Source organism: Falco biarmicus, chromosome 4 (genome assembly GCF_023638135.1).
Source record: "Falco biarmicus isolate bFalBia1 chromosome 4, bFalBia1.pri, whole genome shotgun sequence".
NCBI classification, from domain to species: domain Eukaryota; kingdom Metazoa; phylum Chordata; class Aves; order Falconiformes; family Falconidae; genus Falco; species Falco biarmicus.
In genome coordinates, this window is record NC_079291.1 from 111,212,993 (window position 1) to 111,238,826 (window position 25,834).

Below are 25,834 nucleotides of genomic sequence, written 5' to 3' on the forward strand. Positions count from 1 at the left end.
CAGCTGGACGCCAGTTCTGACTCTGACCTGATCCTGGTGCAGCACAACTCAGAGTTTTGGTAACGTCTTAGACTAGCATTAAGTACACGCTGATGTTACCAGTAGTAAAACGATGATGAACACATTATTAGACAGGTATTTTTGATCTTGCATCTTAACTTCTCAGTGGTGACATCTACCAGATGCTTAAATGATGCTGTCTAGATTCCCGAGGCATATAGCCTTACAAAGACATGGAAGCAGCTGTATCCTCACACTTCAGAAGTGCCATGCATTTTTCAGGAAGTGCTGAAATAAACTATAAACCCTCAAGACTGTGAATCCAGAACCATTTCTTCCAATTAATCAGCAGTAACGTTTATGGTTTATGAACTAAGATCATGTCTTATTAGTGGGTTTAGACTTTTTGTACAGGTACAAGCTATCCAGAGCCAATGTTTCACTTTTAGTAGTTATCCACCATTCCTTCCTCTGTACTGATTAATTCATCAGCCACATCCAGGTATGAACACTGGTTCAGAGACAACAAAAAAACACATAAAAGTTCTTGGATTCATATTACTACCAGAGTATTTAGGGTCATGTTTAGTACAGCCCTCCAGCCTTCCCAAGGAAAAGAAATATTTGGTAACTGATCAGACTCAAGCATCTTGAAACCACATAAATATTGTCTAAAATATTTTCACATTCAGTGCATTTAAACCTAGCAATTTAAAAAAGCACCAAAAAGAAACACTGAGGGGAGGTGGGTGTTAATTACTCCTATTTACAGGCTTCTTTTAGCAGTTTTCCATATCAGTTAAAATTGAAATCGTATCTTATTTTCAGTGATTCAAAAATCAAGTCAAGTGACAGAAATTCGTCAGACAAATGAGAAACTACCTTTCCAGAGATGCAAAAGAAAATGCAGTTTACACATTTCAGGCATCATCTTTTACAGCTATTCTTTTCTGTTCTGAAGGCAAACACAATGATCAATCTACCAAAAATCCTGAAATAATTACCCAAATATTTCCTCTTTACCTTCAACTGTTCAAGGATTCTGTAGTTTTCCAAAGAACTCCTAAACACGGGACATTATGGTTTTTTAAGTATTCAGTGTTAATGGCATGAAAATATAACTCCAAATTTTAAAAGGAATTTTCAAAAGCTTGACCCAAACTGACAACCTTGGTTAAGATTTTCATTTCTGGGTACTTCAGATAAAATGGCTGAGGACTTATAAAGAGGAGAAACCAGTTTTACAGCAGGGAGAAGGACAGTATTTTAAGTTGTGATAAAATTCTCAAATATAAATGCCCCAAGTTAAGGTGCCAGGGTGTTCCTTGTGTATTTTTTAAAGGAAGACCCACAGTGTACGAGATAATGCCAATACTACAATTGAGCTGATGGCACAAGGAATGATCATCAAATTTACATGAAAACTATATTTAAGCTCTACACAAGAGGCAGGTCCAGTATTTGGAAATATCCTATGGAAGGTCTCATTCTTACCAGTGCTGATGCTGAAGGAAGCATTCATAATTCTCTCTCTTACACCTGAATCTGTCAGCTGCACTTCTGGACTAACCTGTCCACCCCTGTGTTTTGGCTTTTGACAGCCACCAAAATACCTCCCCCAGTGCCACAGTCCCCTCCGGCATTGCACTAGGGTACAAAGCAGATTAAAGTTTTTTAGTGAGTGGACCTGGGAGAGTACACATGGGCAGGGGATTCAAAATAAAAAAAATTAATTAGCTTTTATCTTACGGGGAGAAACCTGCTATATAGGAGAGAGAAGAACGGAAATAACTTTAAAGATCAGCATATTGTAGCAGTTCTCTAAATTTTGCAGTAAGAAGTGTTAACACTCATCCTTGCTTGTTTTCTGACATGTTTTAGGATTCACTGTGAATGTGGGAAGGGAAATCATTTGACCTCTTGAAGAGAAGGAAAAGGTCACTGTGAAGGTCGTGTCTGGAGAGAGATCACTTCTCCATATTCAGTGTCAATGTTACGGGGCCTTGGTCCAATTTCTCAGGGCCAAACCTGGGAACTACCAGTGTCGTTTATTATGAAATGACACAAGGCTTTTGCCTACAGGAAAAGAAAGGAAGTTCTGTAAGATTGTACAAAGCATACAAAAAGTACAATCTTATGGAACTTTCTTTTTTTCTGCAGTGAAAGGCAGAAAAAGTCCATCTAAAAATACAAGATCATTTGCAAATGGATAAAGGAGGAAATTTCTATCAATATGCATAACAGTCCCAAAATTGAATTAATTTACTTAGAAATAATAATAACTTGTTAAAAGCATCATTTTAAGGACACCTTAATGAGTGATTGTCATCATGCTGCAACAAGAAGTTTCCGAAGAGCTGCCTATTGAACATTTTCACTAACAAATTATTGTTCAGATAAAATACAATGTCCATCCTGCACAATATTTGTACTGGAGAGCATAGTACACTGGAGAGATACTATTCTCAGTCAATAATAATAATTTGTAAATTATGTGGGGGTTAAATCAGTCAATTGTTAGAGTTTGGTGTCGATAAACTTTTGAATAATGCAAACCTCAACTGACTTTTTTTTTTTTTTTTCTGACTTACACCAATACTATACTTATTACTGAGTGGGTAGCTCTATCTTTGATGAGAATTTATGCCCTTTTGAACTACTGGTGTAACCGCATTGGTGGCTAATGGACATGAGCAAACACGCCGTTAGGCAGGACTGCATTATCTGCATACAGAAATTTAGGGCAGACCCCAGATATTTTCACAGAGGATGCTGTACACTTTTTTTGGTTTTTTTCCTAATTTACAGGACACTGTTCTGTGCCTTGGGAATGTCAGCAGATTTCTGCAAGTGCTACAATATTTGTACAATACAATACAGCTCATTACCACTGTTGACACTCTCCAAGACATGCATGTCACAAGGAAACAAGCAAACTGTCTCACAAAATGCAGCTTCGCATTAAACGCCTTCTCTAATGGAAGCTGAAAAACACCCCACGCTATTCAAGATGATCATTAAAAAAAGAAACCAGTTAAAATCAGTCTGATTAATTGCTCTACTTTGCCAATTTGATAAACTTGCAGTCACTTCTCTGTCCCCCCTTCATTGGCTTGATCTACTTTGTAAATTAATCTAATTAAGAACACCTGCAATCAAAAGCCCCTTACTCTTACTTATGCACAGCATTTTTTAAAAGGTCAATTAAGAAAAAACATATTGCCACAAGAAGCATTTCTGGGATACAAGGCAGGCATACAAGAGGAGGCATATTCAGTAAATATAGGAACCACCCCCTGCACTCTCCAGTGTTTCATTCCCACTCTATTCAGTAATATAAACTGCATTCTTCAAGAGAATTCTAATAAAAAATTACAGCAGACAAAAGATGACAAATTATTCAAAGTAATTGCAATCCCCAAACCACACTAATCAGATAAACCATACATCAGAAGGTGAATAACGATGCCAGGTTCGATACCATAGGTATCTGAAAATAAACAGAGGACTTCACAAATGAAGCTTGGTATTTTTATACCGCAATAGAAGCATGTAAACTGATAAAAAAAATTCGGAAAAATAAAGTTCAATATCATCTATAGGGGATATATTTTAGATAATAAAAAAAATTTGTATTTACAAGTCTAGATGTAGAACTCACCCTTGATTCACAACTGATAAAAAATTTATTTATATTTGCACTGGTTCTTCACGCAGGACATAACTCATTGCAAATACAGTACAAATACAAAAGCTGCACTGCAGTAATTTTTAAAGTCTGAACTGTAAACTGATTTTCTTTTTAAAAACTAGTTGTACTGGTAGCTTTAATTGATCTCTCTTATTGCTGTTTCATCCTAATTTTTTCTTGTGAACATAAATTAGAAACAAAAGAGCCAAACAATTTTATCTACTATGCAGATTTGTTGATACTAGATTTGAAATAACTTTTCACAAAGTATTTTGTGTGCAGAATTTTCAATACTTGCTTTAATCATCATTTTCTCCCTCTCAAAACCATTACAGAAAGATTGGACAACATACAATGATTTTTTTCCATTAAAATCAGAAAAGTTATGGTTTAGTTTGTTTAGTTTACTAAACTAAAAGTATGGTTTAGTTATCATCTTGATAAAAGTTAGAATGTGTTTTAAAAAGTTAGAATGACTATAATACTGTCACAGACTTTCCTAATTCATAAAACAATTTGCATTAGTAAAATTTAACCATAAGCCCTTGACATTACAATGGGTTCTTGTATTTTCTGTAAAAAATATTTTAGCTAAACTATTCCAGGCTTGGGGCCTTATGCAGTAATTGCTTAAAGAAAAATCATGAACCCCTGCTTTAGAGAACATCTACAAAGCTTGCAGTAGATTACTGCTAGATGGACTCTAAAATGAAAGACACTTCTATCATGCCTTGGAGTGCAAAGTATCAGTCCAATACTTCACAACTAAGCATGTACAAAAGTGAAATTATTAATGGAGCCATTAACTGTCTATCTGGAGCTCCCAGATTAATTAAATTGGCAGAGTCAGTGCTAAGATCCTCACAGCCTTTCCAAACCTCCAGCAAACATCAGCAAAATTGTAGAACTGCTCCAAATATCACTATGTTGTACAGAAGACCATGGAAAAAACTCATACATTACATGGAAAAGTTGCTAGAATGAGGGAAAAATGTATAAAACAAACCAAAATCTGGAAACAGAAACTTCGGCACTGAAAGACCTGACAGATGTTAAGCTTTTGTTCTTGCATTAACTCTTATTCCAGAGTGATGAATAATTAAATGTTATATGCAATTGAGCAAGGGCTTGTCCTTGGTCCCGATCTGCAAAGATGTACATCAACTTTTACCACTGGCTGTTCAAGACCCTGCAAGCCAAACTGCTCCCACGGGTAAGTGTGCTTATTAAGAAGCCGATGAATATGCCAGGATTAAACATTTTTACTCAGGAAGCAGCAGTACATTTATGAATGTGACTGGACGCTCAGAAATACCAAGAAGCAACTTCACTGCATGTGTCTATTGATTACCTTGACAGCTTAACAAGACAGACTTCCAATGGCTGACTGAACTTAAGTGAACTAGGGAAGAAGATTAAAAGACTGTGTCCCTTAAAGCCTTGGCCACTCCTCTGACATCTCTAATCCCATCAGCTAGGGAGAGTTCTTCATTAACTTCTGGTCTCAGAGGTAGAGGTCACCGAGTAGCACAGACATCCTTTGGTAGGTAAGGAAGAACTTACAAGGTAAGAGAGGGGAAGAAAAAAAAAAAAAGGAAAAATAAAAGAGGGAGTGGAACCACATGAGGATTCCTGCTACTTCCAGTAAAAAGCAAAAGGAAAAATAACTATTTAAAAAATATGTACCAGTAAACCCAGAAATACAGAAGGTGTTTTCTACTTAGCAGCTCAAAAAAGAACAGAACATAGTTGATAGTTGGAAACCATTTGATAAATGTGAGGCTTAATTCCAAAATCTGGTTTATTTTCATGTCATATCCATAATAAAAGTGGTAATTTGCTAATATTTGGAGGAGAAGGGGAACAGAAGAAATGTGTGCTGCTTCGGAGGAGCACAGGGGCTTATTTTGCCTATAGAAAATGAGTTTATGAAATATTTTTAACAGAGTTATTTTAAGAAGCGCCAAAGAGTTGGCAGCCATGGAGAATTACTTAGCATAGATAAAGAGCCTGAAGACATGGAGCCTGGACAAAATAAGATTCACCGGACCCCAAGCTGGGCCCTTTGTTTTACTGTTTGCATGTTGTCATCTGGGGACCAGCCATGAATTAAATAACGCAATGGCATCCTAAACTACAAAAATGGTCCTGTCCTGCACCGTCTGCGATTTTTAACACAACCATTGAAACTTTGAGGCCATTATCAGATTCTTCACAGATTTTTATAACTAATTTTGCACTGGATATTGTGTAAAACTAGAAATTTGTCACTAATTCAGTAGAAAAGATAAAGACTAAATTCATATCAGCATGTTTATGATGATTTAAAGTGACTGACTGACAAAATAATGTAATATCCCCTGGAATGATAACATGTATAACCTAACAAGATGAAATAAGGCTTACCGTGAGCATAGCGCACAGCGTGATGAAATCTTTGTGCCACAGCATTCAAGCCCTAATAAAAATAAAGAAAAAATAGTTTTAATTTCGGAAATATAAATTATGACTAGATATAATGAATGTAAAATCAGACGAAAAAGCAGTCCATTAAAAACATCTGGTTTCATATCAAAACCAAATGGTTTAATTGCACAATTAATAAAATCAATCTTATCTCTTCTGTATTACTTCCTAATTGCAAACTTAAGTCTTAATAAAAAGTAAGACCACACCTTCCAATACAACTGAAGCATTTAAAATTGTCTCGCTCAAAATCAAAATAATAATACATGTACAAGCTATTACTCTTGCTGCCATTTGTAATTATTCTGTAGTAGCACTGAGGTCTATAAGTCTTAAATAGAACTGGTAACATCAATTTGTCTTAAATTAAATATTTTGAAGGGAAAAAGTCTAGTAAATAAATAATGTATAAATCAGGCTATATGAAATATTTACCTCAGTTACTTTTGGAGGACATGAAAAAAACGTATTTTCCTAGAATTACATCAAGAGAAACATCTAGATATCTCTCTGGTTCACGAATTTAAGTACAGAATTACCAAATTTTCAACAAAGAACCTATTTTAAAACCTTCTGGAGATGATTTTAAGCAAGCAGAGATAATGCTGTGAGTGTTTCACATTTGTCAACACACATCTTGATAAGCATACAGCCTCTTTAGTAGATACCATCTTACCTCTAGTCAGGTAATTGTTTCACTCAGCTGTGAGATTTACAGTTACGTGGCAATGACAGTCTCCTAAGAGTTTCAGAATAAATACATTCAACATCAATTTCTCTTTCAGCTTTTCAAAGCGCTACTGGAACGTATCAAAACGATACGCAAACTGCATGTACATTATGCTATTAACAGCCAAAAAAGAAATTCTTTGAATCTATGAGTTTCACCTTGAACACTGCACACCTGTTCAGGTCAGAAATTAAAAGGATGATACAACTTATTTGAGAGTCAAGGCTAAGTTAGGTAGGTGATACATTGTAAATGAAATTGAAATCTAGCCAAAAGGAAAGGCTAACCCACTCGATAGGTGTACTAGGACATCTAATTACTTACTACAAGTGATCAAAATATCTTTCTTTCATCCTATGCAAACAGAAGTATATTTGCAGTAGTTCCCCAGCAAAACACCTTGCTCCACTACCTGTGCTACCAACATTACTTTTCCACATCTATTCTGGAGATTTCCCATTATGGAAATACATGTAAAGAGCTGGAAAGTAGAGCTCTATCATTTCAAATTGCACACGTGATACTGGAGCTAAGCAAAAACAGTCCATCATCTTCATAAACTGGCAATGCAATCTGTACATCAGATACCACGCCAGGCAATTTTTTGAGTAACTCCGAGAATCAAACTAACTGCAAACAGGGAGACATATATGGGGCAATACCTAAATGCACAGCTTTAAAGTACAGCAGGTCTAAACAACTTAAACAGTAGAGATGACAATGATGCTAAGTAAGTTAAATGAGTAAGGAGGAGGACTGCCAGCGCAGGACTTGAAGCAGCACAGACGCAGTCCTAGTAATAGAAATATTTAGTTCTGTTTTGTCTACACCACAGTCCCCAGTGCTCACAATTTGAGGCTCAGGGTGCAAGAAGTGTCTTTCTGCCTAACTGTACAGGTATGTCATTAAACCTCCCACCCCCTTTTGCCTCATCAGTAAAGTACTTCCACTTCTATGAGACTTATTTTGAGTACAAATTCAGAAGATAACGTAGAAGTGCTCAAATACTAGGATGATTAATTCAAATAAATGTCTAATCAGTATTCTCAATATTATTTCTCTGGCTCTATAGACACTCAACATTTTCAGACTGGGAAAGATAACAAAACCGCAGCCCAGGATCATAAAATGGTAAGTCCCAGAGTAATCAATGCTAGCTTTAAAATGCATTGTTACTTTGATCAAGGATTACTTAAGGCTCCATCAGATCAATATTTCTTTATGCTTTCGTCTGGTATTCCCAGTGTTTTGGAAAATTATAGTTAAAGGTACTGTATATTGCTGTAAAATTCCCTGTAGAGGAATTTGATCTGAGAAAGTCAGTCACTCATTAAAAAAATTATATTCATACAAAATTTATTGTTAAATAAAAACCTTTGTGCTTCATTTGTTTCCCTAAATAGCTTAAACCTTTGCTTGAGCAGTATGCCTGCAACCATTCATTTGCTACAGCTGGCTGAGAATATGAATAACCATACAGAAATTGATAATCAAAGAATTTGCTAGAGATAAAAGTTGTTTATTGATTTTTAAGTCTGTTTTCAATGAGAGAAAGGTTTCATCTTCCCAAGTCAACCTGAAGACTGAATTATAAAGAAATTGATGCGAGTTCTTATTTATTCAATATCCTAAAAATTTGGAAGAGTCACAGAGGCAGCAATGGCAGACTCTTCATCAACAAACCAGTTTCTTATGAAAAAGAAAATAGATTCTGTTTAGGGTACAAGGGCACAAGAGAAACCTGATTCTAAAAGAGAAGGGGGGGGGGGGCGGGGAATGAAATGGTTCTTTTGTTCCTAGCTCTGAGATGCTTACCTGTTGCTAAATGTCTTCAGAACTTCATTTTATTAAGAACAAACAAACAAACAAAACAAAACACAGATACTTCTCTTCATATTTTGGGCTGCTTAAGTGGCTTTACAATGTAAGTCATAACAGTTACAGTCTACTCCAGCCTACTCCAAGAACTGTATCCCTACCAGGTGTTTCCATAAAACCAGAATGCATCAATACTTCTTGAAAATTATGCAAGAGCAGACCTACGTCTCCAATTTTAATGAAATAAGCAGAGGATGATTGAAGACCAGTTGTAGATACTCAAAAGAAGTATCAGTTGCACACTTACTGATGCCAAATGACACTTGTAAAATATGTCATGGTGCCTTCTTATAAGACTCAGCTCATACACTGTGCATGCTTGTTCATCTGCTGTACCCCACCCAGCCCTAACCTCATCTCAAGTCAGTATTTTCATCCTACTATACTGCTCCTGTGATTTTTTTTGTTTGTTTGTTTGGTGGGGTCTTGTTTGTTTTGGTTTTTAAACACTGATGAATGCTCAGGCAAACAAAGACGGCCTGCAACTATTTTATCATCTAAAACTCACTTGTAATGTTGCAGTTAAACAGATTTTTTAAACTCAATCTTGGAGATGATTTTGTACTGCTAAAATTATATCATTTATCCAGCATTCTATGGCAATTTAGGAATAGCACTCAGTAGGTTTATTTTTAGTAAGTACCTCATTCACACATTTTGTAGTGCTGCATGGGGATCACTGATCTATATGCATGACTGCAGTGATAAGATCTGGCAACATTCTTTAATAACTGTTTAAACTGTTCTAGTTGTGTGCTTCAAGCAACATACAATTATTCCAACACCTAAAAAGAGCTTTTCCACTTGCAGTATTTTCCACTACTCAATATGTGCACCCTTGCCATCTGATGGTTAAGATTTTCCGTTATTTCCTTTATTTGATTTACTCCTTTACAGTCAATGGGCAAAGCACGTGCAATTAGTTCATAAAAGATAGCTTAAATGTAATTTGCAAAGGCTATATTCAGAGATTCTTATTTTGATGCACAAGTCTATGAGAATCAGGTTGAAAAATATGTTGTCCATCATTACATAATTATATAAATATGGAGAATGGTCTCCATAAAGACAAAAACTTTATTAAAGTTAGAAACATGACATCATTATTTGGCATGATACTGAACAAAGCCAAAATGTATACCGTAGCTTGGACAGATCAAAGTTGCTTTGTATTTTTCAATTTACAACAAATTCCAGTAAGACATGTTCATCGCCGTGTCACTGAATTTCTTTCTACTTTATCTCTAAATGTCCTGGAATGCTCCTGCTATACAGTAACATCTCTTCGGAGAAACAAAATAAATTGAATTTGTTGAAGTTGTCATGGATCTAGATTTTGAATCAAACATAATGCTTTCGTTAACATAAAAGAAGACAGAGCTCTGGGTGAAGCAGGGGTAAAAAAACCAGCCAGCTGTATTAGGGCTGCCTCTGGGAGGAAAGGCATCTTGCTGGCCAGTGCTTCCAACTTGTGCAGTGGAAGATACCTCAAAACCCCACGCCATTTGCCTCTTGCACCACAGGTCACATTTACTGATGTTTCAACACTGAATTGAACAAAACTCTAGACCAGGTAAAGCAACATGCCGTTTTTTCTAAAGTGGACACTCTAGCATGTAATATATACAGTACTAGGGCCGTGGCATCAGCAAAAAATCTATCATGAGCTATGCATCTGCAATTCAGGCTGGTAGAGAAAGGAAATCACAACACTTGCAAGTCAGGGAAGACAACAGGAAAGACAAACTATACTGATACTTGGCAAATACATTACCATGGAAGGAGGAGAAATTACTATTTTTTTTAATTAAATGGATATTGCAAGGGGGTTTGTCTACCACTACCACCCCCCTGCAACAGTGATATATAGCTCTACTACACCTTCAGTTTTTCCACCTTCCATAAATGTAGTATTATCCCAATTTTAGCTTACAATGTGAAACGCATCTCATCCTTCTAATTCCTTGGGATTTCAGTATAAGTAATTATAGCATTACAAAACAAAACTGACAGCCTATGTGTTAGCTCAATATGTCAAAAAGACAGGCAGTAAAGCCTCTCAGTGGCTGTGGTACATCTACTGTCATCTCTCATCAGATGACGAACTGAAAAAGCAGCAAGTGACGGGTTTCCTTGTTCTAGTAAATGAGTCAAGGGTGTTCTTCTAAAGAGGTTGCTCTGTCTCTCAGACAAGACCTAGCTAGAAACGTGAGCTGGAAACACTGCCCCATAGCACTCTCACACAGCAGTCATATATTTTTAAACATGAAAACCTGGTGTTTCCTTTATCAAAGGCACCTTGCGTCACTCCTGAAGCTAGAAAAGGGTTGTAGGCAGTGAACAGGCACACCGCTGCTCTACTTCGTCATGAAAGTAACAGATGCATTATTTAAAATAATCACATTCATTTTACTTGGAGATCTGAGATCACTGATGCTCTCACAGTTGCTCTATTTCATTAGTGACCTAAGCTTCAGGAATGAGAAGACAGCAAAGTTGATGATAAAAGCGTTACTGTACGTCAAACCCACATCTGGAAGTGACTGTGCCTCAAATGCTACCAAAGAGTCTCAACTGAGAGTTCATGATATACTGCCTGCTTCTCTGGGGATGCTTTATCAGTGGAAATGTTACTCTGGTGGAGGGAAAGAAAAAAAAAAGAAAGGTTTGGGCTTGGGGTTTTGTTTGTTTTAATGGGTTTTTCCCTTCATTTCTTTACTTTGTCTTTATTTTAAAGGTGCAGAGTTAGAACAATAAAAAAGGCACTCAACAACTAAGAAACAAATACTGACTTCCATCTACAATCTATTTATACATGCAAGCATTTCAGACAGTGACTATTCTGTATGTTAATTTAAGGCAAGAAATATGAATGGACAACTTTATCCAAGTCATGCAATACATCCAGATGAATTTGATGTTAAAATTCAATTAGGTACAGTTGTGCATTTAGTTGTTGACATATATTGTATTTGGTATGGTTAGTGGTTTAAGACATTAAACTGTATAATCTATTTTATTCAAAGGCCATCTATTTTAGATTTAAAACAGGATAAAAAAATAATCATATAAAGGTCTTTTAAGTGGTATGCTTCTTTGTTCCCCTGAGGTATTCAGTTTTAAAATAAATAATGAAACAGGTATTTAAGATTTAAAGTACTGGAATCAAAGTCATATATTTCAAAAGACTCAAGGTGATGTCTGACCTTCATTTGCCTGAACATTATTCATATCCCAAGGGGTCAAACTTTTGTTCTTCTGGAATTGTTTTTGTTATAAGAACATTTGGTAGCCCAAACAGCATAGTACCATCTTTACCACAGACATATTAGACATATTTTCTAAATATTCCATTTTATTTCTAACAAATGGGGCTGGATTTGTAGCAGAACTTGAACAATTTCAAACAAAACAAAACAATTACGACACAGCTTCTCTGCAAACTCCTTCACTGTTTGTATTTACCAGCACTTCATAAATTGCATTTATTACTGAGTCCTTTAATAATTTGGTGCTTTGATTCTAGAAGATTATCTGAGCTAGAAATAAGAACAACTCTATGATGTTACAGAGCTTTACAGCTGTATTCAACACAGACACTAGAACATTTTCTCCCAGAGGTAATTCAGTGATGCAATAAAATTTCTAGGCAGTTTAAGGCTGTATGATAAACACTCGATAAAAACTAGTTCAGAAAGGAACTAGATTATGTCTTATAAAGTCTCAAAAAGTGTAACATGTTTGAAAAATAATTTTTTATTAGAATTTTAGTTTTTTAATTGCTGAAAGCACAAGTCAAGAACTACCAAAATGCTGCTTCTCAGGTATTCCCAGCTAGGAATCACACTTGTCTTAGGCATATAAGGCTTCTTGGCTACTGGCAGTGCTGCCTGTGTGCTCAGCTGGTACTGGGCCAGCAGCAGCAGAGTAGCCAGCTCCCGCATGGCGAACTTCACGCAAAAAGGGAATCAGATGGAGGATCCGCATGTTGCTAGCTACTGCCATCTACCTCTGCTGTAAGCCATCCTTACACTGTGACAGCATGGACGCATTCACACCACATGTCTCATTATGCTAAATCAAACCTGCTATCAGCTATCTGCCAAATGGGGGTGGGGGTGGGGAGTAGGGGCAAAAAAAAAAAAAAAAATGGATTTGTAAACATTTTGGGGAAGAAATGACACGACCATAGGCTATGATGGCTACAAGTAAGACAGACATACTTGCAGCAGACAAAAACAAAAAAAATATCCAAGCAGAGTATAAGAAAATGCATTTGTTGTGTGCTGTGTTACGTAACAGCAATGCCTCCAAGCCTTCTGCGCCACAGCAGAAGCTGTCAACAGGGGTTAAGCAAAACCACAAAGCAAGCAACCTGATTTATCAAAAAAACCCCAAGTTGCTCACTTATCTCAACAAATGACAGGTTTAATGAACACAGCCACTCAACAGAAATTTTCTTTTAGCAAGCAATTTTGAAACAAAACCATTGTGGAAAAGAGAAGCCCATCGTTCTGTCTCAGAAGTCTTAAACTCAACAGCTACAAACGGTTCCATTACCCACAGGGCTTGGATAAGCCACACCTTTGTTTCACCTCATTTACAATTTTTCAACATATTACCACAAAACAAAAGTATAATGCCAAAGTCCAAATATGCTTTCCATTGTAGTCATTATTAACCAGTATGTACTCCTCCCAACTTACTTTTTGTACCGCTTGCCATTGGTACTTGTGAATTTCACTTCCCTAACTGTATAATGATCTCTTCTCCTCAGACATGGCCCCTTTCTCTCCTTTCTACTTAATATATGTAAATGTACAACCAGAATTTTCATAATATCTAAAAAAAACTGGATATCAGTTTCTCATTAGAAATCTCTGAAGCAGCTCTGGGAACCTCAGCCTCCCCTTTTAGATTTTGTGAAAAAAAAAACCAAACAAGTAAGTGGTCAAGAAATCTTTGAAACTTTTATCATATAGATGTATATTTTTTTAATTTATTCATGAATATTTTTAAAGATGTTTTTCAGTGGCAGAGGATTTAACACAGTGTTAAATAATAAGTAGTTCAACAGCTTCCCCCACCATGTACTTTTCTCTGCATGTAAATTTTTGGAAGTTATTTCTAAGGCAATAACTCAATATAAAAAGTTTGAGTGTGACAGATGACAAATAACTTCTTCCTGTTTAAGTGCTCCCCCCACAGTACTATTCTAGTCTGTGCAAAATATAAATGACCAGATGAAGGAAAAAGAAAAAAAAAAGGGGAGGGAGCAGAATTATGAAGTATTTTCATGATAGTCTAGTCAAGAGCATTTGTCAAAGTTTTTCATTAAAATGCACATTGAAGAGAGAATTAATACAATGAAGTACATTTCTTCAAGATTTTCAAAGATTTTCTTAGCAATACATCACTCTTGTCCTCTCCCAAGGAAAAAAAATATGCATTTAGAATTTATGCTAGCTACATTTATTGTAAATACGGTTATGACACTGTAATACAGGAATGCTGCCAGACAGCTCCACGTACACAGAAAGGCCTAATTCCTGCAACGTTCTTTTAGCATAAAGGACTGCAGCAAGTTTAACACAGCGGTCCAGCATGTGCTTAAATGCTGAACTTGGACATGTCTCAAAAGCTCATAGTACTGCAAGCCTTCATGCAAGAAAGATGAATCAACCTTGATATTAAACCCACCAAAGTGTCTAGCAAGGCTGTTAACCTTTTTAGTAATGCAAAGAAAATAGGTTTAATCTACTGCTCTGCTTGCTGCTGTACTAGAGGTTCACAAGGACATCCGCAATTCTGACCGCATCATGGGATAAGCTATGCTATTAAGTGATTTTCTATCATGCTACTACTACTTTCTCAAATATTAAAGGATAGCATGCACTTTCTATGTTGTGCTTCCTTTTTACCTGAATATCACTGGGAAGATTCTCAGCTGACGTGCACAGAAAAATAACTTCATTCCTTTTGAAAGAATCTCTCTCAACCACTGGAGAAAACCATGCGCACACGTTAAGTCAACCCTCAAAAGAAAAAGGGCGATAATTCTGTTCTCGTTTAGTTTTGCTGGCTAGTGGAGCATGCATCCTGCCTTACAAGGGTCATACCCACAGTCAAGCCCTGCCACGGGATAACCTGCAGCTTAGCTAAAAATCTCACAGGAAAGAGCTATAAAGCACTGAAATTACAGCAGTTTGCCAGGCAGGCAGATCCTAACTGTAAGCATCTTACTGTGAATTTCAAACACTAGAAGAACCCCTACCATCTCATACAATGCTTTAACACACCTCCTTTTTATTTTATTCATATACGTTGTTTGAGGGATAGGGTACAAGTGCCTGTCTGCTGGGCACAGCGCAGCACTGTGGGAAGATCTGAGCTCGTCCCAGGGAAAGCACAGGCATACTTGTGTAGTGCTGTTTCAGAGCAATTCATACTCAATAATAAAAACGTATCACTGCTAGTTCCAGAGGTAGCTGAGCTACCCCTGCTTAGCATCCCACTTGCATTTTAGACATAACTAGAGATTTTCACAGTAGGTTTATTAATGAAATTAGGATGTCTGCCTAGACCAAAAGTTTAGGATCACTGAAGGAGTGATTAAAAGAGTTTCTAGAAAGCAATCTGAGCATCCATTCAATGCATCCAAATGTTGTGGATTTGAGAAAGGACTTACAGTCGTTGAACTTTTTCTTACAACTTTTTACCTGCAAATGAATTTTCTCTGTTAAGGTCTTCTAAAGCACCAGAAAAGTATGGTGCTGACATTTCCAAGAAGGATTATTTATGCAAAGATGCCCTCCAGCATTTTTTTAAACAAAGTTTAGTGTGGTTGTCATAGCTGGTTATCTCATCACTCATAGTAACCATATACCTAACTATTCATTACAAATTGTTATTAATTACACATGCTACAACTGGAAGTATTGCAAGGCATTTTGCCACTGTAGTCCCATACCACACATTCCACTCTTACAGAAGTGAGGGGGGGAAAGGCAGGGTGGGAGGGGCGCAGAGCAAAAAGAAACATAGGCTACCAGAGGATTTTCACCAAGTAAATTGCCATGCACATGGAATGCTGAACACTAAAGACTGCAGATATGTTAGAACTTTTTCAGAAATTAAAGGATGGAGAAATGAAACACACAGATTTTATCACAGTGATCTGCAGATAATGCATTCTGCCAGCCAAAGGAGTATTATCACTCTATTCTCTGTTACATGGTAGCTCATATGCAAATGCAGCTCCAATATAGCTTTCAGTCGTGTGTTGGCCAATTTTGACCCCTCTAGCTCAAGGAGAAAAAAGAATTTCACCTCTTTGAAGGGAACAAGCATTGCTTCTGCAGCAAGTTCAGTCGATTATTAACAAGAATTCTGGAATGGAGTTTATGAGTGGATATATACCTATCAGGAAAGTACACAAGTATCACAGGCAAAGCCTAGAAGGCAGAGAAAAAAGCTGTCAAACTGTCTGCCTTTAATAACAATCCAAATCAAAGTTCCTGGAGTTACCAGTATTTAACCACCTCCCTTAATATTTGTTGTTTATCTATTTCTGAAAACACAGTTCTAGAGTTTTCATGATAGAGATCAAAAAAACCCAGTACAGGTAAAAGGAAATAAGCCTGATTAATCATGTCTATCCCCACCTAGAAGCATAATACTTAGATGCTACCTTTCCTTTTCTGTTTTCCTTTCCGTCCCTTCTTTTCTTCTGCCTTGATGTCACCACCAACAAAAAATCTTACTAAGAGCAGACTGAAAACCGCCTAGTGAAAGTGAAGTTCCAAAGTAGTATAAGTAGAATTATTGTCAAATTATTTCCCATCTAAATTAAAGCAACAATTCTTACAAGGAACAGGATTATAATCCTGATAAAGTGTATTTGTAGAAAGATACAAAAATTTCCAGATTAGATATTTCTGAATCCTTCCTCTGATCTTGCAACTTTTAAAGTTTCCTTACAGCAGCTGTTTTCCCAACAACAACAATAAACAAGGTAGTTTTGGAGTATGTGAGTCATGATGGGACTTGCAAAAATCTTGTACATCCTCATACTAAGGCATTATGTATGGCAAGAAGCATCTGACACAGATTTCTTTGTAAATTAATCTGTTGGCTTTTTATGCAAGGCATGTTATACTTTGCCTGTTTATTAATGCTTCAGACTCAAAAGCAGCAATCAATTAAATTTTCTTTAATTAACTAAAATATAGAAATTATTTTCATGGCACATATAGAAGTGGTTCGAGATGAATTCTTTTGATTACAAAGCAGACAAGGCCATTTTATCCATTTAAATGTAACAACGAGATTGCCAGTGAAAATTTTTCTTGTGGTTGACAGTTAACACTATTCCTAAGTTATTCCTTTTACCATCTGTGGCTGGACTTTGGAAAGAATGCTTTCAAGAGCTGTTTGGAGGAAAACTGTTTTCTTACTAGTATTTTAAGGTGCCTAGGACTATTCCCTGCATTGGTGGAACATTGTTCAGTTACCAGCATTTTGATGTGCCTAGCACTATAGCCTGAAAGCTCTTCATAAAAGAATTCACCTGAGCACACCACCCAATACCCTTTTTAAAACCCAAGTGATTATAACTTCTATTAAAGGCAAAACAGTGGTGTTTCAGTGAAGCATGAAGGAGAAGTATTTTAAAACATTTCTTGGCTCTTCAAGACTGCTCCTGCATAGCTTTCCCCCACACTATTGTCACAAAAAGGCAACGCTGACAGCTCTTCAGGCTCCAGCAGGAAGCCACCCACATGCAGATCCAGAAAAATTCTGCCTTGATAAACCGGCTCCTCCTGGCCAGGCCTCGACGTGACGTCGCACCTTGTCCCACCGCAACATGGCGCTGGCAGGATCTCCCTCCCGGCGCTCCTCTGCCACCAACCGCCTTGCTTCCAGCCCTCTCACCTCCAGGATCCAGGAGCAGAGCAGGCTCCAGTGCTTTTTATGAAGTCTCCCATTCCATCTCCTGTCCACACTGCCCGCAAAGCACATTATGGCCTTGGGAGGTGTGCTGCCCGCCATGTTCCGGGAGGCCGCACCTAGGCCAACCACACTGCTCCTTCATGGCAGGAGGCTTCACAGGAACGATGGAGGAGCACAGCGAACATGCCGGCGGACAGAAGTTACCATATCGCAAAAGGAGAGCCAAACAGGGGAAATCAAGTTTGTTCCTCAGGGTAGTAGCATAAAGGATGATCACGCTAGCTTGGTTTCCTGAAGATAGCCGTTAGTTCCCAGTATTTTCACAACTATTGGGACACATTTCAGCTGAAATTTTCTGTGACAAGGGGTTTTCCTAACCTCTGTAAATTTTCTAAGTTTTGTTTGTTGTTTTTTTTTTAAAAAAAAAGATCCATTATGGTGGATTAAGTTTTTTGTGGTTTTACTGATTGTTTCTGTACAGGGGAAACAACACTAATTTATAGAGTACATCATTAGAATAAATTGATTTTTCAAGATAATTCTAAGCATGTGAACAAATACTTGAGGAAATTCAGACATAGGACTGTTTTAAAGGTTTTGGTTTTATTATTTATTTATTATTTATCTTCCTTTTCTGACAAAGTGTGCCTTTTGGTAAGAGAAAACGGAAGGGAGATCCAAGGGAGTAAAATCACTGCCGTCAACTAAAGAAAATGTAACATGATTCCAGTTGTAGGGATTAGAGATATTAAATGCAAATACATGTGAAAATACTATTCATAAAGTGTTTTGGAGGTCTGAAGTAACTTTTTTTTTTAAAATGTGTCATTCACAGAATAAATGCAGATTTATTAAATTGTGTGATATGTGATGTAATTAATTTTAAGTGATGAATACAATTTCTGTGAGATTTCTGACCGTCATTTAAGATCAGCAACAACTAGATGCTCAGCAGCTTCAGCACACACAAATTTGGCCAAGCCAAGTGCATCAGAATCTTACGAAGTCTTGCACAGAATGGTCAGAAACATTCACTGCATCAGTGATGATTATATCATGAAAACACAGCAATATCATGTAAATTCCCACTGATGCCCAATATTGAGCTTTACACAAGAACCCGCATCCTAAACTAATGAAGCTGAAAAGCAATAGAAATCATGATTACTATTCTTTTTAACAAGGAGAAGCAAGCCAACAAATAAAAGCTAGCAAAACATCAGCACTACTTTTTAGTACCTTTGCAAAGGTAGAAATGTATCAGGCTTTCAGCAAGTAAAAAACCCTGTAACCAATAGTTGTCCACAAAACCGACCAGAACCAAGACAAAAACTCTTTATGTTGGTATTACTTATGGGTACTGGCATCATTATTATTCCAGGTTTCCCCACGTGGATCCCTCCAGATTACAATTCAAAGCCTTTACCCACTGCCTTCACCATTTCTTCATTAATAAGCCATGAAAACTTACAGGCACTTCTAGTAAATACAATGTGCAACATTGGCAATGTTCTATTTGCAATCTGACCTTATTTACTGCTTGAACTGAAGATGATTCTTCAGACATCTACAACATACCACAAAAGCCATTTCTCCAGCTTCTGATAGGGTTACAAAAAAAAAAAATCTGAATAGCTACTTTTCCAAGTAGCAAATAGCTCTAACAGCACTAGTAACTAAACTCAAGAGCAATGCAAAGCCTTTCTTTACTTCCACCAAAAGTCACTTATTTTTCTGTAACTCCATTATAATTTACATCTATAACTGGGAAACATTTCTATGCACAATACTTAGCTATGACCAGTTTCACAAAATAAAACCTGCCCAAGAGCAGCATGCTGCCAGTGAATTTTTCTTCCACAGACTAGCCAAACAAAGACAACATTCAAGAACCATAATTTGTCCCTAGCCAACGGAGGGGGGATGAGGGCTGGAAAAAAAAAAAAAAAAGTCAAGATTCAGCAGCTAGGCCATGTGCCATGTGCTTTACCCATAGCCCTTCAGCAGCTGAGCTGTGGGCACCACAGAAACAGCTTTTCCCTGGTTTGTTTTTTATTTTTTTCACTTCTATCCCACTGCTGTCCATTTTTCATCTTAGGAACAGAACAGACTTCAACTTCCACAGTTGAGCTTAGGCAAAAATTTGCCTTAAAAAAATAAAAAGCATCCTCAAAAAGGAAAGAATAACTAAATAAACAGCTTGATTCACCTGTGTTTGCTTTTGAGGTGTAACATTATTATTAACAAAAAAAAAACCACCCAAAAAACAGAAAAAGCACAAAAATGTTTAAGTTGTTTAAAAGAAAACCATGAGTACAAATTGCCATGGCAAAAAGCAACAAAATTTATAGTATTTTCAATCTTCACAGCCTTTTATAATTACATTTTCTCTCAACAGTAAAAGCTTACCTCCAAATAGTACTCCCTATATTGTGTTAAGTGCCAAAGACTCAAAGAAATATATTCCTCTGAATACTCCTCATATGGATAGCACATTATATTTACTATTTGATACATTTATAGTGCTACCAGTGGCACACCAAATATATACTTGTGAAAAAGGCTGGATTTATTTCCAGCACATAAAAAGCCATAAAGCTTTCTATCCATAGGGCACCAAGCTAATCATGGTCCATTCAACCATGGTACTCAAAACATTAATTTAAGACAGTTTGATTACTTTCCTACTGAGGATAGATGGCTATTCTATCTAGATAAATGTCCAACATGAGTTTATTGAGTCAAACAGTTAACAAGGACCCAGGTATTCTGACATAAAAAAGCATATTTCTTCAATAGTCTTATTTCCACAGCCCCAAAGAGCATACAAAATTTCCCAGTAGAGTCATACATAACAAAACATTCCACATTTCAAAGCAAGGATCCATTAATTTTACCTACAATTTCTCTACTTCCATTTTATGTTCTTATATATTTAGTCAAATAGTGGACATTTTCTCTTGTTACGCTCTCTACTCTCACTTATTACTCCCACTACTCGAGATTCCAGCTGTCCACTTGAGTCAGCACAAAAAGGCCAATTTTGGGAGAGGCAAGGAAGAAGAGAGTTGTTTTGTTTTTTATGCAAGTCCATTTTTAACTTTTTCAGACTGACCATCTCGAATCGGTCTCAAGCTTTAATAGCCTTGCTCTTAATCTTTTCATTTACTTACCTTTATTCCCATAAACTAACAAAATAAAAAGCTTTCAGGGATTTTCAAAGCGACCCATACCCATTGACGTCAAATGGAAAATCCATATTTTATTGTAAGATCCTGTAATTAGGATCTTGTTGCAAAGGAATACGCTGTATGAAACAGACATTTTTCCCTTACAATTGAAAAAAGGATTCCTTCCTTTTTCTTTTTTTTTAAATGCTTCATTACACTCCATGTATCTAATTTGTGCAATGTAATAGTAAACGGTTCCTCTCAGGGAGCTTTTCTGTAACATCTGAAGGTGCATTTTATCTTTCATTACTATTGGTTTCATTTTTAAAATCAATGTGAAGTGAGATAGCAAAACCAAAACAAAACAGGTTTTTACCCCCAGCTTAACATATGACATATGACAGGTGGACAGAAAGTGGAAGTGTCTCAGTTGAATAGCGGTACGTCACATCTGTGTGAAGCATTTTCCTCAACACCTGGTATTTATGACAGGAACTGTTCCACTAACAGAAAGTACAGAAATGAATAGTTTGATTTTCCTAGATATATAGGTTTGGGGTAAGAAACTAACAGAAATACCAGCATTTATCATGTTAAGGCATCAAAACTTTAACACCGTACGTGAAGACGCAGCAGGTAATTCACAGAGCAGCAAACTTCTCAAAGCCAATAATTTATTATTCTATAGGATGCAGATCAATATCCGTCAGCTTTATGAACTGTTTCACTCAAGTTATTGTTCCTGCGCCACCTTTACTTCACAGAAAAGGAGTTTAAATCAAAACCACAAAACAAAGAAGAGATGATGTGCCAGTGGGGAGGCACAGATGAGATGCAAGTTCTTCTGTGTGCCTTGCAACCCCCCGTGAGCCAGATACTCAGAAGTGCTCAGCACCACAATGAAGCAATCAAATTTTCAGGTCCCATTGCCAATAACAGGAGTTGCCAGATAATTAGCACATTTACAAATCTTGACATTAAATGCAAGAACTGTGTAGGAGAAATTTATTAGGTACTGGAGGAGAAGGCTAAGGGAAGAAGAGACCACTGGAAAGCTCAAAGTCACATCTGAGAGCAGAATTCCTCCTGGAATACTAAATTTTACATGTATTGCAGGACAGCTAGCTTTGAAAAAAAGCAAAACAAAGCAACAACAAAGAAAACAACAAAATCACCCCATCGCTTCCCTAATGATTAAGTACTCCCTGCCCTCACACATAGAGAAACACATGCAAAGCCCACATGGTTTGCACACATCCAAAAGAAAGTAGTAGTGCAAGCTTCTGGGGAAAATAGCTGAACAGTGACAGGGAAATGGCAAAATTGAACACTATCTTAAATAATCTGAACTGAATATTGCTAAAAACCTTTCAGCTTTAAAGTTGTTTGCATGGTTTTGTTCATTTCAATGGTAGCTAGCAAATCTCACTTAAGTGTAATAAAGATTATAGTGTTTCATGAACATAAACTATTAAAAAAGCTGCCATTTATTACTACAGTCAAACAAGAAATGGCAACTCTAATACATCGTGTCTGTCTAAACAGTAATGAGCCCGTGCACAACTCATTGCAGGGTCAGAACCCAGTTATTTCCCTTTGGATCATTCAGTGCAAACAAAGGCTTCTGTCTACGTGGGTTCCAACAGCGGCAGCAGGCAAGATGAACTGTAGCTCCCAAGATTTTATTATGCTGATCAGATATTTCTCAGGTTTTGAAACCTTTTAAGTGTTCACAAATCGATTTCAAACAATCAGAATTTAAATTGGAAATTATTTGTATACGATGATACTTGTTTTTCAGAGCACTGCTAACCTATTTGGCAAGCTGCTCCCAAGACACATACATTTGACTCACTCCGCAGTGCGAGATTTGTGGTAGACAGGGCCTGCATAGACTTTGAAAATCAAAGTACGTAGTTTTTGTAGGGCATTTCATCTTCTGTCTTTATAAAGATTTTTCAAACCTAAGCATACATTTAAACCTTAGCCCCTAAACACTAGTTGGAAAGTTGGACTCCTTCAAAACACGCCTGTGTACTCACACCAGCGAAACAACCCACATATCAGACTGCTTCCAGTATCATCATCCCTTTTGCTGGAGGTAGAAGCTCAGTGTGAAAGTTGTAAAACAATTTTTTATTACTTCTGTCAGAAAACAAAAAACACTGATTATAGATACGATCATTGCTACTATCTGCTGAGGTTATCCATGGTCAAGATACAATTTTCAAAGTTTGCATGCCTTCAAAATAGTAAAACCACCAAAATGCTGAAAAGCAAAGCACATCCCTAGACAAAACCTTACTAATAAATAAATAAATGTGTAAAATAAGGAAGAAGTTTAATAGCTGTAAGACAAAAATTGAATCACTAGGTAAAAAATGATCTTACATTATTTTATTGTACAACAGGGAAAAAAAAGAACCTAGTCTTAGGCAGGGATGAGAGCTCAGAAAGCAGCAATGCAGCAATCCTGTATCCTTCTCAAGTCAAGTCTTCATGCCGCAGCAAACGACTCAATGAGTGAAACCTCATTTAAAGTCTGAACTGCACTGCGTGGGCCTGCCTACAATGACCTTCAGTGATGGGACTCTAGCTTTAAAGTTGTTTTTTTTTAAATCAGAATAGTAATTTATAAGCTATGAAGATTTGATTGCCCAAAGGGATACCATTAAAACCTGAATGATCAGGATGAGAGGGAAAAGTGTCCAAATTCCCTGAGCTTAGAAGAATGGGATCAAAGTCTGGACCAGGACCCACAGTTTACAGCAGACTATGTAGAGGAATGCAGGCAGCGGGTTGATTAGCATTGATAACATGCAGCTGTGGCCTTGCCCCGAGGCAGTGGGTTGATTGACATGGATGATGTGCAGCTGTAGCTCATTCCGCTAAGTGGTTAAAAAGCTCCGAGGATGGTGGGAGAGGGGGTTGGATGGAGGAGGAACAGTGTGGTCTGACCTCCGGAGGAAGGAGAAACAGCATGGAGCATGGACAGTAGAGTCTGACCAATGGTAAAGCCTTGTTGTGGCCTGCTAGTTTGTTTGTGCTGCAACAACTCTAGTCTTTGCATTAGGTCAAACCAGTCGGCATTACAGCATCCTTCTACAACTCACACCCATCTCTATTAAAAGCAAATACTTGATTCAAGGTATTTATTATATACCAGCTTTGGTAAACTACTGAGCACAGTATCTAGCTTCAGATGCTTATCTTGACACACTTGGCAGAGATCAAACTAGCTCAACGTAAACAAAAAAAAAAAAATATCCACAAAAGAAAACAAAGTAGACTATATATAACACCTTCAATTAAAAGAAAAAAAAAACACCACACACACCACCACAAAGTACCCCTCCATTCACATATTCTCCTACACTACTTGACTACAAACTGGTTTTGAAATTAGTCTACTACAAACAGGTTTATAGACCCTGAAAGCAAACTGAGTATTATTTGTTTTCCTTTGCAATCCTGCAGGACCAGCACCTACAGCAGAGCTAAGCTTCAGCTCATGTTTCTTTCACCCTGGAAAACCAAGTTCTGTCAAAATGTTCAAACAGCTCTGCAGGCTTAAGACTGAAAAGCAAGTGAGGTTCATACATACTCACCAGAGCTAAAGGGCCATTTCTCTGGTAGCCTAGAGGCAGACTTTCCGCAGATGCTTTCATGGCCCACACCTCCTGCGATGCAGCTACTCACCCTGTAGGTTTGTATGATAAGCACCAGCACATCAATGTGTGATCAGTTAATTAGTAAGTATTTAATATGCAAAAGGAAAGGACAGCTAATTCCCTTGCTGAGATTAAGAGAATTTTTATAATTAGTGGCAGCTACAGGTACATCTGTGGTCCTGCAACTCAAATATAACATTTTAAGCCCATAGGCAGGGACAGATCTACTAAAGCTGTTCACAGAAGGACAATTTCTCTTTTCATACTCACATCCCACTAATTTTGTTACTGACATGCCAGTAATTACTGTTTCTAAGTGCCTTCCCTGCTTTCTTCTATTTTAATTATACTGTGTCAGCACCTAAAAAATGTACAAACCATGCACAAGACAAAGAAGATGCATTTCATACATAGGTTATGGAGTTTTCAAAAGAAGGAATACAAGAGCAAGGCCCAATTAGACAGACGACATCAGCTCCACTCTGAATAGCTTTGCACAGGGAGTCCCAGATAGGGATAAAAATAAACGTGCATTTTTGAAGGGCTAGGACAGAGACCCATAAGGAAAAAGAGAACTGCAAAAGCCAGTAAAAGCAAAAGATTTTCCCCTGACTTTTACCCTCATTTGCCATTCTCTCCAGACCCGTTTCTCCCTAAAAATGATGACAGACTCACTTGTCACTCCAAGCAATACAAAAACAAGGCTTACCAGCAGCTTTTAAAAGCATATTCTGTCCTTTCCCCTTCAGCTCTTCTACCACATCTGTATTACCTCCCAGGGCAAAAATGATAACCCATTCCAGTAACAACATACATCAAAACATTCACAAAGGTGGTAACTTCTCTTTGCAGACCACTTTCCTGAGCAGAAACACAGAAGTGAGTATTTCTCCATACATCCAGCACCTGCAATCACATCTTCAACAGTCTTCTCCGTTGCTGAGTAGGTTAGATGTGTGCAGGTTCCTGTTCTCTGCAACTGCTTCTAAATTAATCAAAATATCTACTTGTGAGATGTTCCTTATTAGAAGTACATAGAATAATTACTAAGAAGCATTCTGATGGATCAATAATGATTTGTCTTTAAAAGTAAGTAAAAGTCACAAGATGAACTGTCATGGTTCAGCTTTCTCAGATATGGTTAGGTTCATAAAAGGCTTCTCAGACTCAAACCTGCTTGTCATCTCCAGAAAACACAGTTTGACAAGCCAGGGGACTCTATGACAGGATCTTTTCAGGAGACCGTTTTCCCTCTGCCTGTTAAATAAGGTTGCCT

The 25,834-nt window shown here is 37.2% G+C and overlaps 1 protein-coding gene across 9 annotated transcripts in view; it reads right to left on the reverse strand.

The window, feature by feature from the left end:
* ATP2B2 (ATPase plasma membrane Ca2+ transporting 2) overlaps positions 1 to 25,834 on the reverse strand; it is a 432,089-nt gene that overhangs the window by 315,283 nt on the left and 90,972 nt on the right. For all 9 annotated transcript variants that reach the window (XR_008821629.1, XM_056337586.1, XM_056337596.1 and 6 more), the window contains exon 2: positions 6,098 to 6,149. The gene's annotated coding sequence lies outside the window, so the exon portion shown is untranslated. The remainder of the gene's footprint in view (positions 1 to 6,097; positions 6,150 to 25,834) is intronic.